The 26455-nt window shown below is 43.6% G+C and overlaps 1 long non-coding RNA gene across 1 annotated transcript in view; it reads left to right on the top strand.

Moving 5' to 3' along the window:
• Positions 1 to 3287, top strand: part of LOC131276723 (uncharacterized) — a 39479-nt gene extending 36192 nt beyond the window's left edge. The window contains exon 3 of the long non-coding RNA XR_009184122.2: positions 3182 to 3287. This is a non-coding gene — a long non-coding RNA (uncharacterized lncRNA). The remainder of the gene's footprint in view (positions 1 to 3181) is intronic.
• The last annotated feature ends 23168 nt before the right edge of the window (positions 3288 to 26455 follow it).

Below are 26455 nucleotides of genomic sequence, written 5' to 3'. Positions count from 1 at the left end.
ATTATCATGGTTCTTACCCATAATAAGTCCCCTAATAATTGGTATCATGCTCTTAAAATGTGGTCCCTGCCTTCTTAACTACTTGGTGTACTTCATGAGTAAAAGTTTAGAAGCTATTAAACTGCAAATGATCATAGCCCAGAGCTATGAACGATTCTGTTGTCAGTATGCTGACAGTCAAGTATACCTTAACATAGCTAGGGCAAGATTCTGCTCCTCCACTGGAACCTGTCACAACATCCACAGTCAGCAGGAAGCAGCTCCAGAAGCTAAACCTCCTCAACAGTAAGGAGAGGATATAAACAGAGGGGGAACTGCTACAAGGATGGAGTGCCCCCTGGATGATTGATTACACATGGAAAATTTCACCTGTCCTTTTGTTTGAGCTATGCTTATTTTCAGGAACTAAGGGTAGGTTGCCAGTAACCACAAGAGCAGCCCACCTAGGGCTGCCAAAGATGGCAAATGGGCTCCCTGTGCAAAAAGTATTATAAAAAGTGCCATGTGCAAGAAGAGACCATCTGCATATAACAGAGTAGAGTTAACAATAATATTGTAATATTTGCAGCAATGGCAAAGATATTATATCAATTCTAAGGGACAATAATAAGGGGTATAAGGGGATATGGGATTTTTCCTTCTTGAGTAGTGAAAATGTTCTAAAATTGACTGAGGTGATGATAGCACAATTTTGCAATGGACGTGAGAGCCACTGAGTATACACTTTTAGTGGATTGTACAAAACAGGAGACTGTATAACACAGTGAATCCTGTGCTAGAAGATGGACTGTGGCTAACAGAATATGAAAATGTTCTCTCATGAACTATAATAAGTACATAATACTAATTCAGGGTGTCATTAACTGGGTGAGTTGGGGGAAAAATACACCAAATGTAAGATATTGGCTATATTTAGTAGTAATATTTTTACAATGCTTTTTCATGGTTTGTAACAATTGTTTCATAACAATGCAAGGTACTGCTGTTGGGGTAATATATAGGAGCCCTGTATGATGATATTCATGTTTGTTTTGTAAGTTCACAACTTATACTATACACTTATTATTTATGGATATTCACATATGAATGATAATCTTCAATAAAAACTTAAAAAACAAAATAAAAAGTTGTAAAACTAAAGATAGGAGGTAGCATGATTGTAAAATAAACATAATTATTTCAAAAGTGAGGTTTATTCTCTACAACAAGAGAGGATGATAAGGTAAATATACAGCAGAGGTGATACAGAAACTTTGCCTTCTAAACAAGACACTCAGTTAAGGAAAACCTTTTATAACTTCTTATTAAGAACAGACAGATAATACAAGAAAACTTTAACTGAACAGAGAGAAAACCACGGTATGAAGTGATTTTGTATGAAGCACTGTATGAAGATATTATCTGATGGGAAAACTCTTAAAAATCTTATAAACCTATCAAATCTTAGCCACCCTGTGCCATGACAAATAAAATCCATTTTCTGCAAACCTTCAACTTTCTGTATCAACTCATGATTGTCCTACATATTCCCATTTCTTTCTACAACAACCAGTTTATTTTACTTTAAAATTTAAGACAAAACTTTATTTTCCTTTAACAAAACATATCTTGCAAATGTATTTAAATGATCAAAAAGATCTTGGAAACTCTCTTCAAGGTAACAATCTTGAAAACATAATTTTTCTTTCAATATAATCATGGAGGTGAAGAAGGTCAACCACCCATGTGGAATCTAAGCCTCCTCTTGATATAGATGTGGAGTGGACACAACCATTCCAAGGTCCACAGGATGGAGGAATAGAGTATGGATTAGAGTGGATTTACTGATATTCTGTTCATGAACTATTGTGATTAGTAATTGAAGAAAATGTGGCATTGGTGTGGAGAAAGTGGCCATGGTGGCTGCTTGGAGTAGGGAGTGGGAGGAAGAGATGAGATGTAGGGGTGCTTTTGGGACTTGGAGTTGTCCTGGGTGGTGCTGCAGGGACAGTTACTGGACATTGTATGTCCTCCCATGGCCCACTGGGTGGACTGTAGGAGAGTGTGGGCTCTAATGTGGACCATTGACCATGAGGTGCAGCAGTGCTCAGAGATGTATTTGACAAATGCAATGAATGTCTCATGATGATGGAGGAGATTGTTGTTATGGGGGGAGGAGTGGGATGAGGGGGATGGGGGGAATATGGGGACCTCATTTTGTTTAATGTAATATTAAAAAAATAAAGACAAAAAATAAAAATATTAATAAAATCACAAAAGCTCTAATAGATATAGGTCTAGTTTATTTGATCAGTAATTACATGGAGTTGGGAAGAACACACCCATGTAGAATGAAATTATATGCTTATAATGTACTTATTTTTTTTAAGATTTATTTATTTCTCTCCCCTCCTTCCCCGTTGTCTGCTCTCTGTGTCCATTCGCTGTGTGTTCTTCTGTGACTGCTTCTATCCTTATCAGCGGCACCGGGAATCTGTGTCTCTCTGTTGAGTCATCTTGCTGTGTCAGCTCTCCATTTGTGTGGTGCCATTCCTGGGCAGACTGCACTTTCTTTTGCACTGGGTGGCTCTCCTTAGGGGGTACACTCTTGTGCATGGGGCTCCCTGTAACATTAGGAGTGTTAATTTATATGTAAATGCTTACTTATCTATAAGTCAATTTGAATAGAGCTCTTTGCAGGAGTTTCATAAGTTAATTTGGAAATAATATTCAGATGTAGGAAAATATCATGCATCAAACATACAGACACACAGAGTTTATACTTTCAATTTAAACTACTAATCAAACATAAAAAACAGAAATACAGAAAACATAGACATCTCATGAGCTTTTAATTTCTCACTTGCCTTTTTCAAAGAATCATTTAATGAAACTTTAAAAATATTGCTAACATACTCTGAGCATCAGTTGAAATAGGCATCTCATTTGACTGGCTGGGATATCACATTTGGGAGCACATCTCTGAGATGAGTAATTTTGTCTACTTGGAATGTTTCTCATAATTAACATTAAAATTCTAGGTTGTCTTTGTTAGATATTGCCAATTTGTTCAATATGTACAGCTTCCAACTCCATAATATTTGAATATGTATAATATGCCAGTGTGCCATAGGATAGAGAATTAACATTTTAAGAGAATGAGGATCCATCTTTATCATTTTGCTTCTTAACTTGTGCACAGGTCAAAGAAACTAGCCATAGCAAACATGAAACTGTGGACTGAACCAGAAGGCTAGAGACTCAGGATCAAAACTTGAATTTTCTCATTAAAAAGATTGACCCACTGACCTTTGGACTGAAAGCTAGTGAGACTGGAGAGCACAGACAGAAATAAGTGGAGCTCAGATCCAAGAGGGACTCACTCATGAACCTTATAGATGGTGGAGAGGAGAGCATGCTGAAAGGTTTCAGCAGGAACCTTCTTCTGTCTTATCTCCAGAGCCCTTCATAGTGGCATTCAGATTCTGTTCTCATCACTGAACCTGTGCAAAAAAATACCCAGGTAATTAACATTTTGGATTTCACACCTTTATTAAGTGATTCATGAATTAGGCAGCATTCAACCCAAGAGCAAGGCTCATATAGGTAGAACAAGGTAGTCTTAAAGAAAATAGAGTCAGGAAGTAGACTTGGCCCAGTGGTTAGGGCATCTGTCTACCACATGGGAGGTCCATGGTTCAAACCCCAGGCCTCCTTGACCCATGTGGAGCTGGCTCATGCACAGTGCTTATCCACGCAAGGAGTGCCATGCCACACAGGAGTGTTCCCCGTATAGGGGAGCCCCACGTGCAAGGAGTGCACCCCATGAGGAGAGCCACCCAGCATGAAAGAAAGTGCAGCCTGCCCAGGAATGGTGCCACACACATGGAGAACTAACACAAGATGATGCAACAAAAATAAACACAGATTCCCTTGCCACTGACAATGACAGAAGTGGACAAAGATGCAGCAAATAGACACAGAGAACAGACAACTGCGGTGGGGGGGGGAAGGGAGAGAAATAAATAAATAAATCTTTTTTTAAAAAAGAAAATACAGTCTTACAGAGTGCCTTACTTAGCTTAGCCTTGACTTAGAGGAACTAGGCTACAGAACAAAAAAGGGAGCTGGTGAGTTATGATTGGTTGCTCCCCAATTTCAGGTTCAGGGAGAAGGACCCTTTACAAGAGATAGGAACTTAATTAGGCTTTGGTTTCTGATATGGACTTAGCATGGATGTCTCCGTATCAGGCCTAGTAAACTTACTTATCATCTGTTGTGCTTGTGTCTCCTATTTATTTTGAAAGGGCAGTTCTTATACTTTCTCAAAAAAAGTAGAATGAATTTCACAAATTTTCAACAAATGTATAAATGAAAGCACAACATCCTAAAAAATGAAAATTTATCTATAAGGGGCTCATGGGCCTGCATACAAATGACTCCTAAAATAAGACGGAGAGAAACTGCAAAAATTTGAAAGATATAACAGCATTCCCTATCACGGAGTCCCCAGGACCTGGGGGCACAGGGACCCCCAAGGGGAGATCATGGCCACTGCACCTAGAGAGCCCCAAACTGGAGAGGGGTGCATGCAGGGCACAAAGAGGAAGTCCCCAATAACACAAAGCAAGGGAGCTATGCAGCCCCAAACAACAGGATCTGTGCAAGCCGGCACCCCAGGTTTCCACAGGAAACAGTTGCTGGCAGCTACAAAACATTTACAGCTTCTTCTCTGAAAGAAAAAAAAAATTAATTAATTGAAATTTAACAGCCAAATGTGGCTAGTGCTTACACAAGTGAACACCAAAGACCTGGGATCTTGGATGAGGCAATTAAAAGCAATGAAATTTTTCTTTCATGTAAAAGTTGCATGTTTGAAATGTCTGCAGGTGGGTCCCACTATTGGATGGATTAGTTGGTGAATATATATTACAAAATAAGATCAGGGAGGATGTGGGGCTGCTGGAGAGGGAAATACTTCCCAGAACTGGGGTTCAGTTTAGGCATGGCCCATGCCTGCCCCTTCCCTGGCTTCACCCACACCTGCCAGGTAAGGGCTGACTATGTAAAGGGAACCAAATCATCTTGATAGTGCCTGTCTGTAGAGGGTGATTTTCATGATCTCCCCACCCCAGGCACCCAAGAATCAAACCACAGCCATGGCTGCAGCACTGAGCCATGGAATGTGGCAACTCCTAGAGCCAAGAGGTGTCTTTTAAAGAGCCACAGGTGGGTAATCTCAGCCATCAGTTAAAGAACACACACTGCTTCTCCCTCACCATCCTCCTGTAGTGAGGATGGTCTCCTGCCCCATCTGGGGACTGCTCTGCTAGCACTGGGCACTTCTGCTCAGACCACCACAAGCTCCTGGGATGGGGGGCCCAGCAGGCCAGGTGCCCTGGTGCTCTGTGGGTGGGCACATGGGCTGTCCTGAAGTAAGGAAAGGTCTGCAGCCTCCCCCACTGCTCCCTCCAGCTTATGGCTGATGGTGACCTGTGGACAGGCCTGATGACACATGTGAACCTGCCTCCTGAACAGGTGCGAGTGGGCTATCTTTTGGAAGTTAAAGGTAGCATTAGTATTTGCCTGTGCTACAGAGGAAGACACCTAGGGCTTCTCAGAAACAGAGAGAAACTTAGTTTGCCCAAAGCTAGGGCCTTGTGTGCACAGTGGCACTTTGCATACATGCACGTGCAGGCAAATGCATGCACAGTGGCATTCAGCAGAGGGGGGCAAAGATGGGAGACAAGATGGGAAGGAAGAGAAAAAGCCTGAAATGAAGGAAATCAGAAAAAAGCAATGAAATAAACTAACACCCCCCAGAGACAATACTGTGAGTAAACCAGCAACTCTACACACACTCTTTAATAAAGTGACACATTCTGGTCCACAGCTGGCAGGATGTACCATAGGGGCATTCACCTGACATTTCACAGGTCTCCTCCCCTCCATATACAGAAAAAAAAAAAGAGTAGGGGAAGGGGCCCACATTTTCTCCTTGATAAAACCTGGTTGAAAACCCATAATGGACTCAAAGTCACAAGGTTGTCTCTTTTTAAAAAAATCTGCTAGTGAAACATGTCTTGGATTGTCCATCTCAGCAGGGAGTGATTTTTAATAAGGATGGAAAGAGCATCTGCTCTTGAAGATGCTTCCCTAGAGGAGAAAGAAACTCTGTGGAGCAGGAAGAGAGCCACAATCTGTCCTCCAGGAGGTGCCTCTGCCCTCTGCACCCCAAGGGCCTCTGGGGGTCCTCCAGGGATGCTCCTGCCTGAGGAGAGCTGCCAGCACTGGCACGAAGGCCTGATGAGCCAGAGGAGGAGCTGACCTGGTCTCACCAGGTGGGGCAAAGTGGGAGGGAGTTCCCAAGCCTGGAGGGAACAGCAATGGCCTTTCAGGCACCCAGCGAGCAGCAAGAGCAACAGAGGGAGCTGCCAACCCCACCCAGGACAGGAAGCTCCTCCACTCTCCTCTCTCTGAATTAACACACCCAAAAGCTACTGCTGCCAGCTCAGGAAAGTTAAGACTCTCTTCCTCCGTCCTCCTCAGGGCACACAGGCAGAAGAAGGGACACAAATGGAGCCCTGTAGGAAGGCCTCCCTGACCAGAGGCAGGTGCTGCCTCAACCCACAGCTGACAGGGGGCTGGGAAGGAGGCGGAGGTGTGTACCAGGTCTGGAGAACTGCAAAGGGAGCCCTAGAAATCAACAGCCCCAGGGAGTGCTTCCTACCGTCAGTGAGCCTCAGGATGGCTGGTGTGGGTCAGGAGCAGAGCTCTGCACCCTGAGAGGTGCTGGAGGGAGAGTGATGATGACAACCAGGATGTCAGACCTGCTGAGTGTCACACCACAGACTGGGGGGATCTCACACATTGGGGTGCACAGAGCAGTTTAAATAGGATGTCAGAGAGGTCTAATGGGGAAGGGGTCCTGTATACACAAGTGGGAAGGAGGTGGGGGTTGTGGGTAGCAGCCTGTTTGGGGTGCAACAGGAGAGAAGAGGCCCTGAGGACCAACTCGGGGGCTTGTTGGGAGGGAAGGGAGGAACCAGGTGCAGCCATGTGTCCAGGCCCAATGGCTGCCACATAACCCCTGCATTCCACCCCAAGGTTTTTACCTGAGAGAAATGAGATCAAATGTGCTGCCACCACTAATGTGTCTCTGGGTCATAACAGCTTTATCTGCAAAGGCCCAAAGTTGGAGCCAACCCAGAGGCCTGACAGGGTATAGCATGAGCCACATGTGGTCTGTCCACACTGTGGAATCCTACTTAGCAGTAAGGATACACACCCCATGATGGATCTCCAAATAATTATGCTGGGTTAATGAAGGCAGACCAAGGGGGCAGGGAGAGAAGAGAGAGAGCAGTGCTGTGCAAATCTCTCCCATGCAATTCTAGAAGGTGCAGGGGAATCCATTGTAAAAGGAAGCACAGCAGTGATCCCTGGATAGGGGGCAGGGAATGAGGGTGGAGAACCGGCAAATGGGGACTCCAGGGGTGGACATGTTCATTATTTTAGTCTTGGCTTCATAGGTGGACATGTGTCAACACAAACCATAACAGCTGTAGCCTCTAGACTTGCAGTTTAAGTAGGTCAATATGCCCCCAAAGGAGGAGGGGTTTTTTTGTCTTTATTTTTTTAATGTTACCTTAAAAAAATGAGTTCCCATATCCCCCCACTCCCTTTACCCCACTCCTCCCCCCATAACAACAACCTCCATCATCATGAGACATTCATTGCATTTGGTGAATACATCTCTGAGCACCACTGCACCTCATGGTCAATGGTCCATGTCATAGCCCACACACTCCCACAGTCCACCCAGTGGGCCATGGGAGGACATACAATATCCAGTAACTGTCCCTGCAGCACCACCCAGGACAACTCCAAGTCCCAAAAACACCCGCATCTCACATCTTTTCCTCCCACTCCCTACCCCAGCAGCCACCATGGCCACTTTCTCCACACCAATGCCACATTTTCTTCAGTTACTAATCACAATCGTTCATGAATAGAACATCAGTAAGTCCACTCTAATCCATACTCTATTCCTCCATCCTGTGGACCTTGGAATGGTTGTGTCCACTCCACATCTATATCAAGAAAGGGCTTAGATTCCACATGGATGCTGGATGCAATTCTCCTGCTTTCAGTTGTAGACACACTTGGTTCCCTGGTGTGGTGGTTGACCTTCTTCACTTCCATGTTAGCTGAGTGGGGTAAGTCCAATAAACCAGAGTGTAGAAGTTGCAAGTCTGTTGAGGCTCAGGGCCTGGGTATCACATGGTCAGTCCAGAGATTCAGGTCCCCTGGGTATACATTAAACCCCAGCACCAACTATAGTTCTGGTAAAAGTAACAGGAGAGGCTTGTGGACAAAGATCAGATCTGAGTCCAGCTCCATCACACAGAAACACAAACTCCAAAGTAGGGCCAACTGACATGGCACTGAGCTCCATCTGCCATGACCATAGAACCTGTGAGTCTCTGTAGCCCTCAGAAGAGCCAATACCTGGGGTTTTATCTACCTTATCTGTCTCTGGGACTCTGCTGAGGTATGTATAAGGGCAACCCCTCTGATAACCTCCTGTCTCTTTTTGGAGACTCATAGCCCATATAAACTCATTTGTCCTTTCCATTTCCCCCTTTTATTCAGGTCAAAAAGCATTTTTAACTCCTGGTGTTATATGTAGACTGAGATATTCTGCTGGTCCGAGTTGACCCTTTTATTCAAGGTCATTTTCTTGTTACATCATCAGCTGGTACTTGGTAGTAATCCCTTGGCACCAGGAAGGCTCATCCTCAGGGGTCATGTCCCATGCTGGGGGGAAGGCAACACATTTACACGCTGAGTTTGGCTTTGAGACTGGCCACATTTGAGCAACACAGAGGCTCTTAGGAGGTAATTCTTAGACACCCTGCAGCTCTAGGCCTTGTTCTTATTTCAGGTGCACAGGCTCACAAGCATAGTCATTAGTATCAAGGGCTCATTGTTGGACCTTCCTTCTTTTTTGGTCTTTGCTCTTCACTTGTGGGATTGTTGCTCTTCCTTTAGGGACTGTGATATAGCTCCCCTGGCTAGGAACTCAGGACTCCCTCAGTTGTTGTTTTTAATTGTAGCCACTATGAAAATATCCAAACATTTTTATGTACCCTGGATATATGCCCTGTAGAACGCCCTGCCAACTATGTGTCACCTGTCAATAACATCCCATACCAGTATTCAAAGAAGGAGTTTTTAACAGAAATAAACAAGGTCATCAGGTCAGAGTGGGGGGAGGAAGCTAGGGGCTCTGAGGAATAAGAGGAGGTAAGGGTGGGTGCAGAGCACACACAGGAATGGGCCACAGGACATGGGGCCCAGAGAGGCTGATGGGGACAGGTGAGGGGAGTGCAGGCCACAGGGTCCTGCTGGTCCCACAAATGGTTGCTCTTATCAAGAGCTTGTGATTTGGGGCCCACCCTCTCCCTCTCATGTCCCATCATCCTGCCCTCCCAGGGCAGTGCCCAGCAGTGGGGTCTTTGGCTCCACATTAGGGAGACCCTGCTCCTGGGGGACGTGGTCCTGCTGGCACCTGATGTGACCACAGGATGTGGTGTCCACTGTGGTTTGGGAGATGGGGCAAGGTCCCCAGCAGAGCCCCTTGGCACTCTCAGCCCTCGGTGCCCTCTCCTCTGTCTCTCCTGCCTCCTGCCATGACCCCGAGCCCTGGGATCTTTGGTTATCTCCTCTCCATTTCCTACACCATCAACAACAAACTGTCACTTGGAATGTGCAAGACCCTCCAGAGCCTTTCAAACTACAAATGGGAATGTAAAATAAGGAGGTCATGCTGCTTAGGAACCCTGGGAGCAATTTATCTTGTGTAAAGAAAATGCCAGATAGAGGCTTCAGGGGTTCAGGGTGATCGCAGGGAAGAGAAAACTCTTGAGCTTAGTTCCCAGTTCTGGTTCAAACATAGGAGAATGTATTGTATCTATTCCTTGCAAGAGGAAGCAAGCACACAGCCATGAACCCACAACTGAGAGGTTTGGTGTGAGGTGAGCAGCAGGTGGGAGATGTCCACAGTTCTGTAGACTCAGGAAGCAAGCGGAAGGGCCATGGCCAATGTGCATCTGAGATAGAGCTTCAGGACAGGGCAGAGGACAGGGTGGGGCAAGAGTGGGGTAACTGGCTTTTGTGGTTTGGAGATACATTCACCAGAAAAGCATGTTCTTAAACCTAATCCATCATGTGGGTCTACTGACGAGGTTACACCAGCTGAGGCCTGGTCCAGCTAAAGCAGGATGGGTCTCAATCCTGTTACTGAAGGTCTTATAGGGAAGATCACGTGGAAAGAGAAAGCCAGGAGCAGCCAAAGGTGAAAGTCAACAAAACCTGGAATAACAGAAAGAAATCAGCAGAGGCCGCCATGTGCACTGAAGAGCTAGGACCAAGGGTCCCTGGCTACCAGCTCCAGGGTGCTTCAGTTTCTGGGAGAAAGCATCACTCTCATGACACTCTTGATTTTGGTATTCTCCTTGAAAAAACTATGAGTAAATAAATTCCCACTGTTCAAGCCAATCCACTGTTCAGCAGCCAAGAAACAGCCATTGTCCAAGGGTCCTTATTTATCGCAGCGCTTGGGCAGTCAGCAGGAACACCTGGGCAGGGAATTCTACAAACCTGGCAAAAATAATATTGGAAGAACAAGAAAGCTAGTGGTTTACCAGTGAAATCCCTCCTCACATTTGCTGGTCCCTGGCAGGTGGTAACAGGTGAGGCCAGATGGCCCTGGAGGGGGAAGTAGAGAGGCAGCAGCTCTTTCCTTTCATTTTAGTTCTTTCTACACTGCCTTACTCTTTAGCAATGTGCATATTTTCTGCCCAAAAATAGACTAAAATCTGTTGGTAATAACTGTGGGAAGAGTGTCTGTTTCAGTGGCACAGGTTCTGGGTCTAATCAGATGACAATGGGGGAAAGTAAACCTCCGGGTCCTTCCATCCTTCTGCCCCCTCAACAAAGAGGTGAGGAGGCCATGGCATCTGGTACAGAACTAATCATCCTGTTGAGAGGAGACCCACCTGTAGGGCTGGGATTGTCCAAGGCAATGATGGGACACAGCTGCTTTGGCATCGAGATGGATCCAGATGGGGCATCATGAATTCCAGCTCCTGAGTGGGGACCAGCTGCCCACTTCCATGGATGACACCAGGACATAAGCCATGATCCTGATGTGGCCAGTGTGGGTCCACCAGGTTGCTGCCAGCTATCAGTAGGCAGAGGCCAGGCCCAGGCCAGGTGGGGGTCCAGGAGGCAGCATGGAGGCCAGAACCCTCCACCAACATATTGGTGCCCTGAAGAGACTTGAAGGACAAGCAAACACCACCCCTCAGTGGGCAGAGGCTCCTGCAGGCAGGGGCCTGGGAAGGGACTCCAGTTACTTTGGGAATCTGGGTTCCCATCTGGGCTCAGCCCTGACCACCTGTGGGACCCATGCAGGAGTCACAACCCCCTGTTCTCCTGCACATGTGAGATGAGGGGGCTAGAGGCTGGGCCTGAGGGGCTGGCCCCAGGGATACCTAATTGCAATTCATTAGCAGTTGTGTTTACAGTGGCTGCAATGGAAACCGGGTTCAAGACTGAAAACTGAAAAGGCTGAGCAAGGGCCTCAGAGTGGATCATGGCTTCCCACATCAAATAGTGGTGCACTGAAGGAAAACCAGGCAGCAGTAACTAGTAATTTACAAATTAATATTCATCATACTTTCAGTGTCTCTCAGACTGAGCTCTGAGCCTTTGGTTAACCCCAGATAATCTCTGCAGCAACTCAACATGAAAGTCCTATCACTAGCCCCACTTCACAGATGGGAAAACTGAGGCACAGAGAGGTCAGGAGAACCTGCCCAGGGTCACACAACAATGTGGGGCCAGGCCTGGAAGTGAACCAGCTGGGAGCCATGAGAGATTCGATGTCTGATCATTTAAAGGACAAGGAGGGACAGGTGCACTCAGGGTCAAGGGCAGGCCGGGATGGGCCTTGGCCCTGGCTTGGGCCCCAGCCCTGCCCCAGCCAGCCACATGGGCACCAGCAGCATCCTTACAGCTCCAGGGGCTGTGAAGTTGAGAGGAGAAGCAGAGTGGCAGGGGCAGTGCTTAGAACAGCACCTGGGGCAGAGGAGGGACTCAGAAGGGGTTGGTTTAAGCAACCCAATGACATTTGAAAACTCAAAGTACTACAAAGAGATGAAGGTGACAGCAGCACATTATATTTCTAAGTCTGCCTCTCCTGCTGCCAGAAGGAAGCTGCCCCCACCTGTGGCCACGGGGGCTCCTTCCATCCCAGGACAGCTGTCTCTGCTCTCAGCCTCCAAGGACCACCCTCTCCAAGCCCCACTCTTTTGCCCTGAGAACAGAGCTGGGGCTAAACTGCTGATTGGTCACATTAGCCATTGAGATGACAGGACCTGGGCTCCAGTGGCTTTGAAAGGTTCTCATCTCCAGGAAATTCCAGGACCAGGGCCAGTGGCTCCCACAGTCCTTGAGTGGCCTCTGGGGACCACAGAGGGTCAGTTCCTTGACTTCCTGCTGAAAGCAGGGCAGAGTCAGAAGGAGAGGAGACTAGAAGCTCCACGGCCCTGCCTCTTTTCCCTGGCAGAGTTAGGTCATCTGAGCAGGGAAGAGCATCCACTGGTTGGAAGAGGGCGTTGCCACTGCTTCAATCCACTGTCCTTTACTGCTTGGTCTCTCTTCAGTCTTAACCAACAACCAGAATTATGAATCCTGGACACCCGAAACTAGGACACATGGTTCACCAGCTCCCTACCTCTGACCACATGATGGCCCTTTTTCCACCTGACTCCCGGCCCTGGCTGCACATTAACCTCTAACCACAGAGTGGTTGCCACAGCCCCACCTGGCCAATACTTGGCCACATAGGAGCCTCAAAGCCCAATATCTTGCCAGCCTCAGCTGCATCATTCTCATTCCCTGATAACAAACTGACCCCACAACACCTGAGGGTGAGCTCTAGCCACCAGGAGAAGCTCTGAACCTGCAAATGGCACACTGCCCCTGCCTAACCAGAAGGGTGCAGGTGAATGTGAAGCTTACTGGAGGCCAGCAGCCACCCCAAGCCATAAGGAGTCTGGGCCCTCACACCACTCACCTGACAGCACAGGCCTGTCCCCAAACTGGGCATGAGCTTGGGTGCTGCCTGATGGCCCTGGCAGGCCTTGCATGGAACTCAGGAGGAGAGACCTTCAGCACCCCTGGAAGCTGGCACAACAATTGTAGACATTTGACTGCCCAGCTCATCTCCAATGCCACATGCTCCTGCCCAGGAAAACAAGCCCCCCAGTCAGTCCAAGTCCACCCTCATCTCTCCAAGCACAGTCATGGATTATTCTGTGGTTAAGGTTTCAAATTTTGCTCATGACAGAGACAGAGTAGTGCCAAGTTGCTCAAGCAAGTACATCAAACACCCAGTTAAGTACAAAAAATATGCTTCAGAGTTAAGAACTGGATCATACAAAGCTCAGGATGTACTGAAAATTGCCAAAGAAAAGGCACAAAAGAAAAAAAATTGAGACCTGACTCTTCCAGTGTATCAGTTGTAGCACTGATTTGAAATCAACCCATGCAGACTCTAGTTCTCCTGAAAGCTTTGATTTTCCTCCAGGAAGCATGCATGCATCTGCTGCCTCCACTACTTCCTTCTCTTCAAAGGGAGAGAAAAAGCTCAGGAATTCCTTGATAATGAAAGCCTGTTCCAAAATCATCTCTGAATCTTTCACACCAGATGGCAGGATCATATGTGTAGGGAACATTGTTTGCATCCAGATTTACAGCTTCCATTGGCCATTATTCATATCATAACTGTGGGACAGAAATTTATAATGGCCTTTCAATCCAACGGGAGACCCATATTTCATGGTTTGAGTCTCCAACATCTTTCCTTGCTCTCTTGCAACCCTCCCCCTTTATAGAAAACTTCCAGTAACACTTTAGTAAGAGAAAGGGCCTGTGTCACAAACCTGTCACAAAGGCAGCTAAGACTGCCAAGCAGCCAACCCCTGAAATGTGGGCTCTGTTGGTGTAGTTTGAAATATGAACATGGACAGTAAGGTAGGTGAGAAAAATTAGAAAGCACTGCAGATTTTCTAATCTAGTTAGCAATGACTTCCATAAATTGCCTGTTCAAATTGTAGAGAGAAATTGTACTGAATTGGCTGGTTTATTTGTTTGTATGTTTTGGTTGGGCTTGGTTTTTTACTTCCATATAGCCATTTTTTGACTGGGCAACTTATTGAACAAGCAATGAAATTTTGTCTTAAGGAAGTGAAATGTTAGTAGTATTTTTCAGTTGTGAAGTCAAAAAACCCCAAGGCATAGGAACCAAAGCCTCAATTGAAAGTGAATTTTTGCACTTAAAAATTTTCTTCTTTATTTTCTTTTAAATGTTACATTAAAAAAAATGAGGTCCCCATATACCCCTCACCCCACCCATCCCACCCCTCCCATATCAACAAACTCATTGTGGCACATCCACTGCACTCGGCGAATACATTCTGGAGAACCACTGCAGCACATGGACAGTGGTCTAGATTGTAGTCCATACTCTTCCCCAGTCCACACAGTGGGCTGGACACACAATGTCCAGCATCCATCCCTGCAGCACCACCTAGGACAACTCCAAATCCTGAAAATTCCCCCACACCATATCTCTTCTTTCCTCTCCCAACCATCAGCAGCCACCGTGGCCACCCTCTCCACATCACTACTACAGGTTTTTTTCCCTTACTTATCACAATAGTTCCCCAGCAGAACACCAGTACATCCACTCTAATCCATACTCTGTTCCTGTGTCTTGTGGACCTGGGATGGCTATGTCCAGTCCCCTCTACCTCAAGAGGAGGTTTAGATTCCACATGGATGATGGATGCAATTCTCCTGCTTGCAGCTGTAGGCACTCTTGGCTCCCTGGTGTGGTGGTTGACCCTCTTTACCTCCCTGTCAGCTGGCTAGGGTAAGTCCAAGAAACCAGAGGGTAGGAGCTGCAAGTCTCCTGAGGCCCAGGGCCTGGCCATCACATGGACAGTTCAGAGTTTCAGGTCTCCTGAGTATACACCAACCCAAGTGCCAACCACAGGTCCAGTAAAAGTAACAGAAGAGGCATGAGTAGAAAGGTTATATCTGAGTCCAACTCCATCACACTCAGGAACACAAACTCCAAAGTCAGGCCAACTAACATGGTCCTGAACTCCAGAGCCATCTGCCTTGACCATAGAACTGTGAGTTGCTGCAGCTCTCAGGAGAACCAGCACCTGGGTTTCCATCTACCTTGGCTGTCTCTGGTACCCTGCTGAGGCATGCATAAGCATCACCCCCGATGACCTCCTGACTCTTTTTTGGAGACTCTTCGCCATATAAACTCACTTGTCCTTTCCATTCCCCCCTTTTTTATCCAAAGTAAAAAAGCAGTTTTTAACACCTGATATTACATGTAGGCTGAGATATTCTGCCGGTCTGAGTTGACCTCTTTGTTCAAGGTCTTTTGGTAGTTACATCATCAGCTGGTGCTTGGTAGTAACCCCTCAATGCCAGGGAGCCTCATCCCCAGGAGTCATGTCCCATGCTGGGGGGGAAGGCAGTGCATCTACATGCTGAGTTTGGCTTACAGAGTGGCCACATCTGAGCAACATGGAGGCTCTCAGGAGGTAACTCTTAGGTACCCCACAGCTATAGTTCTAGTTCATATTTCAGGCACACAGGCTCATAATCAGAGCCATCAGTATCAAGGGCTCATCGTTGGACCTTCCATCTTTATTGGTCTTTGCCATTGCACTTGGGGGATTGTTTTTGTTCCACTGGGGAGTGTGATAGAGCTCCCCTGGTCAGAAAGTCAGCACTCTCTCATCTGTAGTTTCCAACTGAAACCACTATGAAAATATCCAAACCTTTCTATGTACCCTGTAGACATGCCCTGGAGAACTCCCTCCCAACTGTGTGCAGCCCTCCAGTGACACCCCACATGAATGCTCCTCTCCCACCATAGTTGAACCTCTCTGTATGCCAAAACTTATTCAAAAAGGAAGCCCAATATATTGACAGGCTCCATTAATAAGAAAATGGAATATAGTGATGGGTTTAAAGGTTAGGTATAGAATATATAGAAATTTAGAAAAATTAAATAAAGGAAAAATAAATTAGGGCATCAAAAAAATGAAAAAGCTTTGTTTTTGACATTTTGCCTTTCATCACTGCTATAGCTGTTGCCTTGTATGTACAGTGGCAAGGCAATTTCCTCCATTTCTTCCTCAGTATCTACCTCCTTTTTTTTTTCCTGATTAATTTTCTCTTGATGTAAGTTTTAGGTCACAGTAATTCACATATACAATATATGGTACACCCACATATCCAACATCAAACCCTTTGTCCTTCCTCAACAGTGATCTTTTTACAAGTTCATATTATATTTGCTGCAGCTAATGTACAGATATTGAAATGAGAGCTTTCAAACATGGTTTCATTTGGGTTTACATCATGGTTTATATTTTAGACTATACACTTTCCTAAATTTTTAGTTATCTTATGTTTTACATTATGGTTTACATTTTAGCCTATAGACTTTTATACATTTTTGGTATAATTTAACATGACCTATATCCATCATGGCATGATCTTGTGGAACACTTTCATTGCCCCACAGTTACCCTGATTCCATGTATTCAACACCTCTTTCCCCCTCCCCTTAGGGCCCACCATGACAATCAATCTTCATTACTTGAGGGACCATATTCAGAGATACATGCAAAAATGTTGAGGGCTTGATCTACTTGACTGCCCTAACCTATTGGGAGCCACCGATTCTCTCAAGAGTTACAATTCCCTTTGTTTGAGAACATCAGTCCTCCCCAGGATGTGGGTATACCTTCACTCTCATTGTATGGGTCTCCACCCAATGATATAATCCACTATGACAAAATGAGCACTCACACACTCCCCAGAAGCTTGCCCTGTGTCAGATGCCCCCTGCCCTTAAGCATCCAAAACAGGCAACCTTCCATATTACATTCTCTAAAGAGTTTTCTCTGCACCACAATTTCAACTACATACCTGACAATCTCCCATGATCAAATGTTCCCCTCACCCTCTGCCCAATTTCTTGGGCAATCTGACCCATCCTCCCATCCCTAGTGCCTCTAAAGCCCATGCAGCACCACCCTAAGTTACCCCTATGCCCCCATTTTATCCCTTCCCTGTACAAATACTTACCTCCAGCTTATCATAGATTTCACCCAAGTAGCTTTCAGCTCAAAACCTTCCTCTACCCTCCAACTACCTTAAAGTTTATCATCTAGTCTCTAGCTCTCTGAGACAGCTTGGTTTACTTATTTCATATCAGAGAGGTCATGTAGTATTTGTCCTTCAATGCCTGGGTTGCTTCACTCAACATAAGGTTCTCAAGATTCATCCATGTTATCACGTGTACTCTATTTGTTCTTATAGCTGAGTAGTATTCCATTGTATGTATATACCACATTTTATTTTTCCATTCATCTGTTGATGGGCATTTGGGTTGATTCCAACTTTTGGCAGTAGTGAACAATGCTGCCATGAACATTGATGTGCATATATCGGTTTGTGTCCTTGTTTTCAGATCTTCTGGGTATATACCCAGCAGTGGAATTTCTGGGTCATATGGCAAATCCATAGCTAGTTTTTAGAGAAACCACCAAACTGTCCTCCAGAATGGCTGGATCCTTCTGCATTCCCACCAGCAGTGGATGAGTATTCCCATTCCTCCACATCCTCTCCAACAATTGTAGTTTTCTGATTTTTTGATAGCTGCCAGTCTTATGGGACTAAGATGGTATCTCATTGTTGTTTTGATTTGCATTTCCCTAATAGCTAGGGATTTTGAGCATTTTTTCATGTGTTTTTTAGCCATTTGTATATCATCTTTGGAAAAGTGTCTGTTCAAATCTTTTTCCCATTTTTTAAATGGGCTGTTTGTCTTTTCATTTTCAAGATATAGGAGTTCTTTATATATGCAAGATATATGTCTCCTATCAGATATATGGCTACCAAATATTTTCTCCCATTGTGTAGGCTCTCTTTTCACTTTCCTGAAAAACTCCTTTGAGATGCAGAGGAAGTCCCATTTATTTATTTGTTCTTTTGCTGCACGTGCTTTTGGTGTGAAGTTCATAAAGCCCTTTCCTATTACAATATCCTGTAGATGCTTTCCAATTGCAGAGACTTTTAATAGCCAGTTTGTACATAGTATCCTTGTGTGCATGTGCACACTTACATACTCACAGGTAACATAAATATATGTAATAGAAAATGTAGCTTGTCACTAAGTGACACATGTTGCAGACTTGGAATTGCAGATGAGCTGGAAGAATAGTACAGACATTTAATGAATTTTTGTTTTGCTTTTTAATTAATGATCACTTAACCTTTCTGTGCACCCAATAGTGTAAGAGTTTGATACATGGGGTCAGACAAACTGAGATGCTCATTATTCAGTGGCAGACTGGAAATAGCCTAGTATTTGGGATTAGCACTGTTAAGGCTGGATATAGGTTTAAATGATCACTTCCTATCTTCCAATGTGTATTTAACAAAAAGTTTCAAGCTTCTTGTTTGGAAGATTAATTAGGTTTGTTTTTAAATATATAAATAGCTGATTGCTAAATTTGGTCAGAATTTTCCTGATTGCCAAATTTAGTCAGATTTCTACTGATTGGCTGCTCTAAATTCTTAGTACATGTCCTAGTAAATTCCACTTTGTGAATTGTCTTATATGTAGTTGTTGCATTTTGGAAATACCTAATTTGTAATATTAAAAAAGAATATTTCCACATAAGGTATCTGTTTGCAGGTCAGAAAATGAAAAAAAAAGTAATTGTGTGATGCTCTGTAAGGTGTAAGAACAAAAATGGTGAAATAAAATGGACTAAATCTAACCAAAAAACTCTAAATGCTTACATTTAAAATTGGCATGAAGCTGTAAATGCTTATATTAAAAATGAGGAAAGATTTTATATTAGAGACTTAACCTCAAACCTGGAAGAGCCAGAGAAAAAGAAGATCAAGCTAAACCAAAGCAAGTCGAAGGAAGTATATAACAAGGTTTAGAGCAGAGATTAATGAAATAGAATACAATAAAACAATAGAATCAGTGAAACTAAAACTTGGGTCTTTGAAAAGGTTAATAAAACAGGCACATCTTTCTTTCAGCTTCTGACTACTCCATCTTTGGCTGTTCTCTCTGCTGGGCATTGGTTTTAGCTTCTGGAGTCATTTCCCTGTCTCTGCAGTTTTTTCCTCCATCAGTGACCTTTTATTCCTCCATATATAAAGGACTCCAGTAGAAGGATTAAGAAACACCCTGGGTCACACAATCTAATCAAAGGCCCTTAATGGAGTAATTTAATCAAAAGATCCCACCAACAATTGGTTTCCACACAGGGAATTAATTAGCTCTAAGGACATGATTTTCTAGGGTTTAAAAATTCTCAAACTACCATGCCCCATAGTCCAACTATTAGATATAAATCCAAATGAATGGAATTGCACAATGATATTCATAGCAGCATTATGCAAAATTGCAAAAAGTTGAAAGTAACCCAAGTGTCCATCAACTGGTGAATGGAAAAAAAATGTGATATATTCATACCATGGAATATTATTCAGTCATAAAAAGAAATGCAGATTTGATACATGCATTGTGAAGATTTGAAGCTGTACATACCTCAGAAAAAGAAGCTCTTAAAAGCAATCTGTTCCTATGGATGCATATCCATAGTAAGTAGGGCCTTTTGATGAGGTTCTTTCAGTTAACGGTGTGACGCATCTCAATCAGGGTGGAACTTACTCCTATTTCTGCAGTCCTTTCTAAACAGAACACATTATGGAGAGAAAAAAAGCCATGGTAGGAAGAAGCTGGAGTCATGAAACCTAGAAGAAAAAGAAGAGATTGGGAGAGGCCACCATATGCCTTACCATGGGCAGAGGAGCCAAGAACCACTGTAGTAGTCTTAATGAAGAAATCATAGCCTTGATGGATTACATGAGTTGAACATATTCCTATAACCATGAACAAATAGATTCCCATTGTTTAAGCCAAACCCACTTCATGATATTTGCACTAAGTAGTCTAGGAAAATAAAACAGATTTTTGTACCAGGATAGTGGAGTGCTGCTATTGGAAGCTCTAAAAATGTGGAAATGGCATTGGAATTGAGTAATGGTTAGAGGCTCATACAACTGTGCAGCACTTGCTAGAAAAAGTTTAAAGATTACTTTCTAGTGTCTGTTCCTAGAAATATGGACACTAAATACACTTCCATTGAGGCCTTAGATGGAAATTTGAAAATGTTATTAGAAACTGGAGTTATAGTGATCCTTGTTCAAAATGGCAAAGAACTTGGTAAAATTAAGTTCTGATGTTGGTGGAAGGCAGAACTTGAAAGTACTGAGCTGGGATATTTAGCTGAAGAGTTTTCCAAGGTAACTATAGAAAGGACAGTTTACCCTTCATTGCAGCTTATAGTAAAATATAAGAGGAAATGGAAAAGCTAATAACCAAATTCTTAAGCATAAAGGAACCAGAAATTGATGGCTTGGAAAAGCCTGGGCTTCCATAAAGCAAGTCCCTAGAGAACAGTGTCCATGTGAGGGTTTAACTGAACATGAATCCAATTAGACAGACATTCCAGGGCAAGTCAGGACTTGCAGTGTAGTTACTTGGGAAAAAACTGAAAAGTCTTGTTTGATGGATTCAACCCTGTTTACTACATGCAGACCAGCAAGATTTTTTGCAAGATCTGTATAAGTGGAGCCACTGCCAGCCTGGATTAAAAGGGAGACATTGAAGACTAAAATCACTTCAAGGGCAGAACCATGGAAGCTGAGTTCTGGACCAAACACAATTCAGGCCAAGAGTGTGGACACACCATGTGTGCAGAAAATGTGCATCTGCCACAGCATTGGAGAGGGCAGGCCTTCCAGCCCACTGTTCAGGAAAAGTGTTATCACCCCAGTGTTCTAGGAATTTGGAACCTATGTCCCAAGATTGCTGACAGCCTAGATGCCATCTCAGTGGTGGAGAGGGTGGTGTCTTCACCACTAGTATTTGGGTAGAGCATTTTCACTGCACACACACTTGGAAGGGTTGTCCTCCACTCCATCAGGCCCATAGAACAAGACATCTTTCCATAGAGGACTCTCAGAGTGTGCCCTTCAGGGTTTCATAATTGCTTGGAAACTAATCCCTATTTTCCTTCCAACTTCTCCCTGTGGGAGTGGGAATGTTTATCCTATGCCTGTCTCTCAATTGTATATTGGAAGCAGATAACTTTTTAATTAGGATTCCCAGGTCAACTGAAGGAGGGGAACTGTGCCATAGGACAGACCACACCCATAAACAATTCTGATGAGACTTAGTAATAAGCATTGTTTCTGAAATGATTTCAAGTCTTTGGGATATTGGGATGGAATAAATGTATTTTGCATATGGGGAGAACATGTCTTTAGCAGATCCAGAGGATGGGCTGTGGTGGTGCAATGCTGTATGTGCCCCTGAAAAACACATTCTTAAATCTAATTCACTCCTGTGGGTGTGAGCCCACTGTAATTATGGATTTTTGTTAAGGTTACTTCATTTAGGGTGTCACCAACATCAATCAGGATGGGTATTAATGAACAAAATGAATACAGAGAGAGAGAGAGAAAGCCATGGAAGCAAAAAGCTGAAATCAACAAAAACTGGAAGAAGGGAGAGACCAGCAGATGCCACCATATTCCATGTGGTAGAGGAGTCAATGATTGCCAGAAGCTGCTCTTCAGGAAGAAAGCATCACCTTGATGATGCCTTGATTCAGACATTTTTCTGAACTCTAACCATGAGTGAATAAGTTCCCATTGTTTAAGCAAACTCATTTGATGGTATTTGGTTTGAGCAGTCTAGGGAACTAAAACATGAGACAGTGTGGATGAAGCTTGAAGACATGTTAAATGAAATAAACCAGACAGAAAAGGGCAAATGTTATATGATTTCATGGATATGAAACTAGAATAAGTAAACTTACAGAGTCAGAATCTAGAATATAGGATACCAGAAGATGAGGTGTGGAGAGGGAATGGGAAATTGTGGGTTAAAATGTACATGGCTCTTATTTGGAAATGATATAACTGTTTTGGTGGTGGATGGTGTTGATGGTGGCACAACATTGTGAAGGTAATTAAGAACCCTGAAATAGCCATCTGAATGTGGCTAGAAGAAGAAATGTAAAGTTTTGTATATGGTAAAAAAATAAAACTTTTACAAAACTCCAGGGAACTGCACTACATAAACAACAAACCCGACCTTAAACCATAGACTATAGTTCATAGTACAATTACAAAAATGTGCTCTTATCAATTGTAATATATTTTCCACACCAATGCTTGGTGTTAATATTTGGATGGTATATGGGAATCTTGTATATCATGTATGATTTCTCTGTAAACCCACAACTTCTCTCAGAAAGAAAAAAAATGGTATTGACATCTGATAGAAGAAAAATTTGTAATGAAAAAATATTAATTAATTTTAAAAGTAGCCCCAATAGGATGATCATGTCTTTTATAAATATAATTTTTAGATTAAATTGTCTATTTTTAAAAGACACATAGATCACAGAAAATGTTACATTAAAAAATGTAAGAGCTTCCCATAACCCCCCACATACACACTCCTCCCACACCAACAACCTCTTCCATCATCGTGGCACATTCATTGAATTTGGTGAATACATTTTGGAGCACTGCTGCACCACATGAATAGTGGTTTACATTGTAGTTCATACTCTCCCCCAGTACCTTCAGTGGGTTATGGCCCATGGTTCCTGGCTTCCTCCTTCAAGATAATCCCTCTCCCACTTCCTGTCTTGGGCCCTGTCTCCAAAAGGTTTGCAGACTCAAGCTGGAATTACCTTGCATGCTCTTCTCTGTCTTCCTCCCTTGATGATGTCATGGGGTCCAGAACAGGTCACTGCACCCACTTGTAAATAAGCCAGCCTAAGGGACAATGGGGCAGGGGAGTGGAGGTAGGGGTGGTAAGGGTGTGGGGGACATATTTTTGCTGCATCCCATGACACGAGCAGCCCCATGAAGCTTTGGTGTAGGACTTTTATGTGGTTCAGTAAACTCACTAGGGCCCACACAGACTCCCAGGACTGATGGTTTCTGAAGTTCTGCAGATAAAAGGCAAAACACTACAGTGATGCTTTGTAGCATGATTTGCAGGCTTCAGAGACTATCTTTCAGCTTTCCCCAAAGTAAGAGTTCTTTACAGATATATGTGCACTCTTTCTCCTCCTATCAGGGAGAAGTCCAAGGAGTTTTCACCCTCTCTTTGGACCTCAATGTTGAGCTCCACCAACACTGTGCACCACTAGAGCTACTCCTCACTGCAGGTGAGCAGCGGACTGCCACCCCATAAATACAGGCGTGGGCAGATGCAGCCTCATGGCCTCAAGGACAAGCTTCAAGAAATGCTCTGAATTGCTGGACTACTGAGATTAAGCATGTTTAGGGGGCCCAAGGGTATTACTTAATCTCAACCATGTGTTATGGAGAAGAGAGGAAAAATAAAGTGGGAGGCACATGATTTGTCACTGTGGCCATGTATGTGTGTGAGAGAGAAACAGGGACAGAAGTGGGTGTAATGGAGTCACAGGTCACAGATTCCCTTCAGCACAGTGTGCTGGCCACTGCCCTGGCTTTGGAAGGCACCACACATCAAGGGGTAGATGGGTTACATGACAAGGACACAGGAGTCTAAGAGGTGGATCTAGGACTGTTTTCTCCATGATCTTTTCAATTTTTCTGTTTGAAATTTTCCATAATGAAATGATGGGAGAATTCCTGTGTGTGGAAAACAGATGGGTAGTAAAGACAGTGTATGTGAATGTGAGCAGCTGAATTTTAAGGCATGGGGTGTGACCAGTTGCCCCACAGAGGGACAAATGAGAAGGGTCCCAGGTGGAACCCCAGGCAGGGTGATGGTTAGGGTAGGAGAAGCAGATGACAGTAGAGACCTGGGGAGAGGACAGCAGACAGTTACCTCAGGCCTAAGGTCCCATGGGAGACCCAGGTCTAGGTGCTCCCTCTGAAGTGATCTCTTGGCCAGGCTGAAGCTGCAGATCTTGAGCAAGATTCCCTTCAGGCACTGGGGCCTGGGTGTAGCTTCTCCAGCAACAGATCTGAATTCTTCTGAATCATGAAATCATGTATCTCTTTATTGTGGACCTCTTTTAATTTCCCTTAATAAAGTATTACATTTTTTTACCTTCAATCTTGCATGCCTTTGGTTAGATTGATCTGTTTTTGTCATTAGGATACAGAAAAACATGATTGTCTGTATTATTCTTTCACTCAACTACCTTGTGTTCTCATATTTTCCTGTAGATTTTTTCATGGTTCTATGTAAATTGACAAATAATATACAAGCAATTTTATTTTTTCCTTTCTAAATCTTATGCCCTTAAATTCTTTTTCTAATTTTTTTTGCTCTATCTAAGGACTGCCAGTATAATGATGACTAGAAGTGTTAGTGAATATTCTCTTCTTATCCTTGTCCCACATTTTAAAGAGAATATGTTCAATGTTTTAAGAAGATATTTCCATAGGTATGGCTTTGGGGAGAGCATGACCGTCAGCCAATGTTCTTACAGCACTGATCCTGTGCTCTGGGATTGCAGTGTTTGGCCATGACCATGATGCTTCAAGTGTGTAGCCTTCTCCCCAGTGTTTGGGGAGAGCATGGGAAAGGGTGGGACTGCTGCTCCATTAGGCCCAGAGGCCAAACATCATTCCATAGAAGACCCTCAGACCTCAAAATCTGATGAAGGAGTCCCTGCTGTGTCTCAGAATTGTTTGGGACCCATGAACCCTGTGTTTCCTTCCAGTTTCTCCCTGTGGGAATAGGAATGCATATCCTATGCCTGTCCTTCCATTGTGCACTGGAAGCAGATAACTTGTTCTCATTTTCACAGGTCCACAGACAGAGAATTATGCCCCAGGACAGAACACACCTATAACTGATTTTTTTAAACAAGGCAATTTTATGGATATGTATTAATAAAGCAACAATTCATCCGGTGTACAGTCAATGGTATTTGGTATAATCACAGGTGTGCATTCATTACCTCAATCATCATTAGAGCATTTTCATTCTTTTGATAATGATAATAAACAAAAGACAAACTAACAAATTCTTCACCCCTTTATCTCTCTATGCTTCCCCTGTTGTGTACATAGCTGCTATTTCTGGTTATTCTTGCACAATTATTTATTTATTAAGCAGCTATTACCAGTTTTGATGAGACTTTGTACTTAATGCAGACACTGCAATGACTTAAGGCTTTGGGGATATTTTGGTGGAATGGATGTATTTTGCATATGGCAAGTAACATCTTTGGGGGTCCTAAGGGTGTGGTGTTGTGTTTTGAAGCTGTATGGACCCCCAGAGAAACATGTTCTTTAATCTGTGCCATTGATATGGAGGTAAACCATATCAATGGTAGGATCTTTTGAAGAGACTGCTTTAATTAAGACATTCATTCAGGATCAGGCTTAATCCTATTATTAGAGTCCTTGACAAGAGAATGAAATTCAGACAAAGAGAGAAAGCCATGGAAACAAGAAGCTTAAATCAGTGAAACCTAGAAAAGAAGGGAGAGACCAGCAGATGCACCATGGGCTTTGCCAAGTGGCAGAGGAGCCAAAGATTGCTGGCAGCAGGTCTTTGGAGGAAAGCATCACTTTGAGATACTTGGATTTAGATATTGTCTCAGGCTCAAAACTGTAAGCTAATAAATTCCCATTGATGAAATCTAACCATTTCATGGTATAAGCTTTAAGTAGCTTAGGAACCTAAAACAATGTTCTTTTCTACTACAATTGTATTGTTATAATGTTTAGGTTGCAAAGTATATTATGCTTGAAGGTTCATTTGTAAATGTTTTGGGGAAAGGAACTCCATTTCATGGCAGATCATTTGCTTTTGGCAGTTTTTAATTCCAAAATGGATTGCTTTTCTGGCAGGTCACTGTCCCTTTGTCTTTTTTATGAACATATTCCAAATCAATTGTTTTTCACTGTTGACTATGAATTTAGAATTGCTTTGCTTTGATTCTATAGTATGTTGTATCTTGGAAATAATTCAATTATGTAGGCTGAAGAGAATCCTTTCATGAGAAAGTCTCAAAGAGAATGATCTATAATGTCTTAAGACCAGTGGAAATGAATGGTTTAAAAAGCAGTAGTTCCCTCTTAAATTTGCAATTTATTCCTTGAATCCAATTCTGTTAAGGTACAAATATCTATTTATCCCTTCAAATCTGTCAGTATTTGCTGTATATATTATGGGGCTCTGCCATTAGATGCATATATGTATGATTATGTCTCTTTGTTGATTATGCCTCCTTTTTAATTGCCC

The sequence above is a fragment of the Dasypus novemcinctus genome, chromosome 30, assembly GCF_030445035.2.
Source record: "Dasypus novemcinctus isolate mDasNov1 chromosome 30, mDasNov1.1.hap2, whole genome shotgun sequence".
In the NCBI taxonomy this organism is placed as follows: domain Eukaryota; kingdom Metazoa; phylum Chordata; class Mammalia; order Cingulata; family Dasypodidae; genus Dasypus; species Dasypus novemcinctus.
The sequence above is the reverse complement of the archived record's forward strand: the minus strand, read 5'-3'. Positions and strand labels throughout refer to the sequence as shown.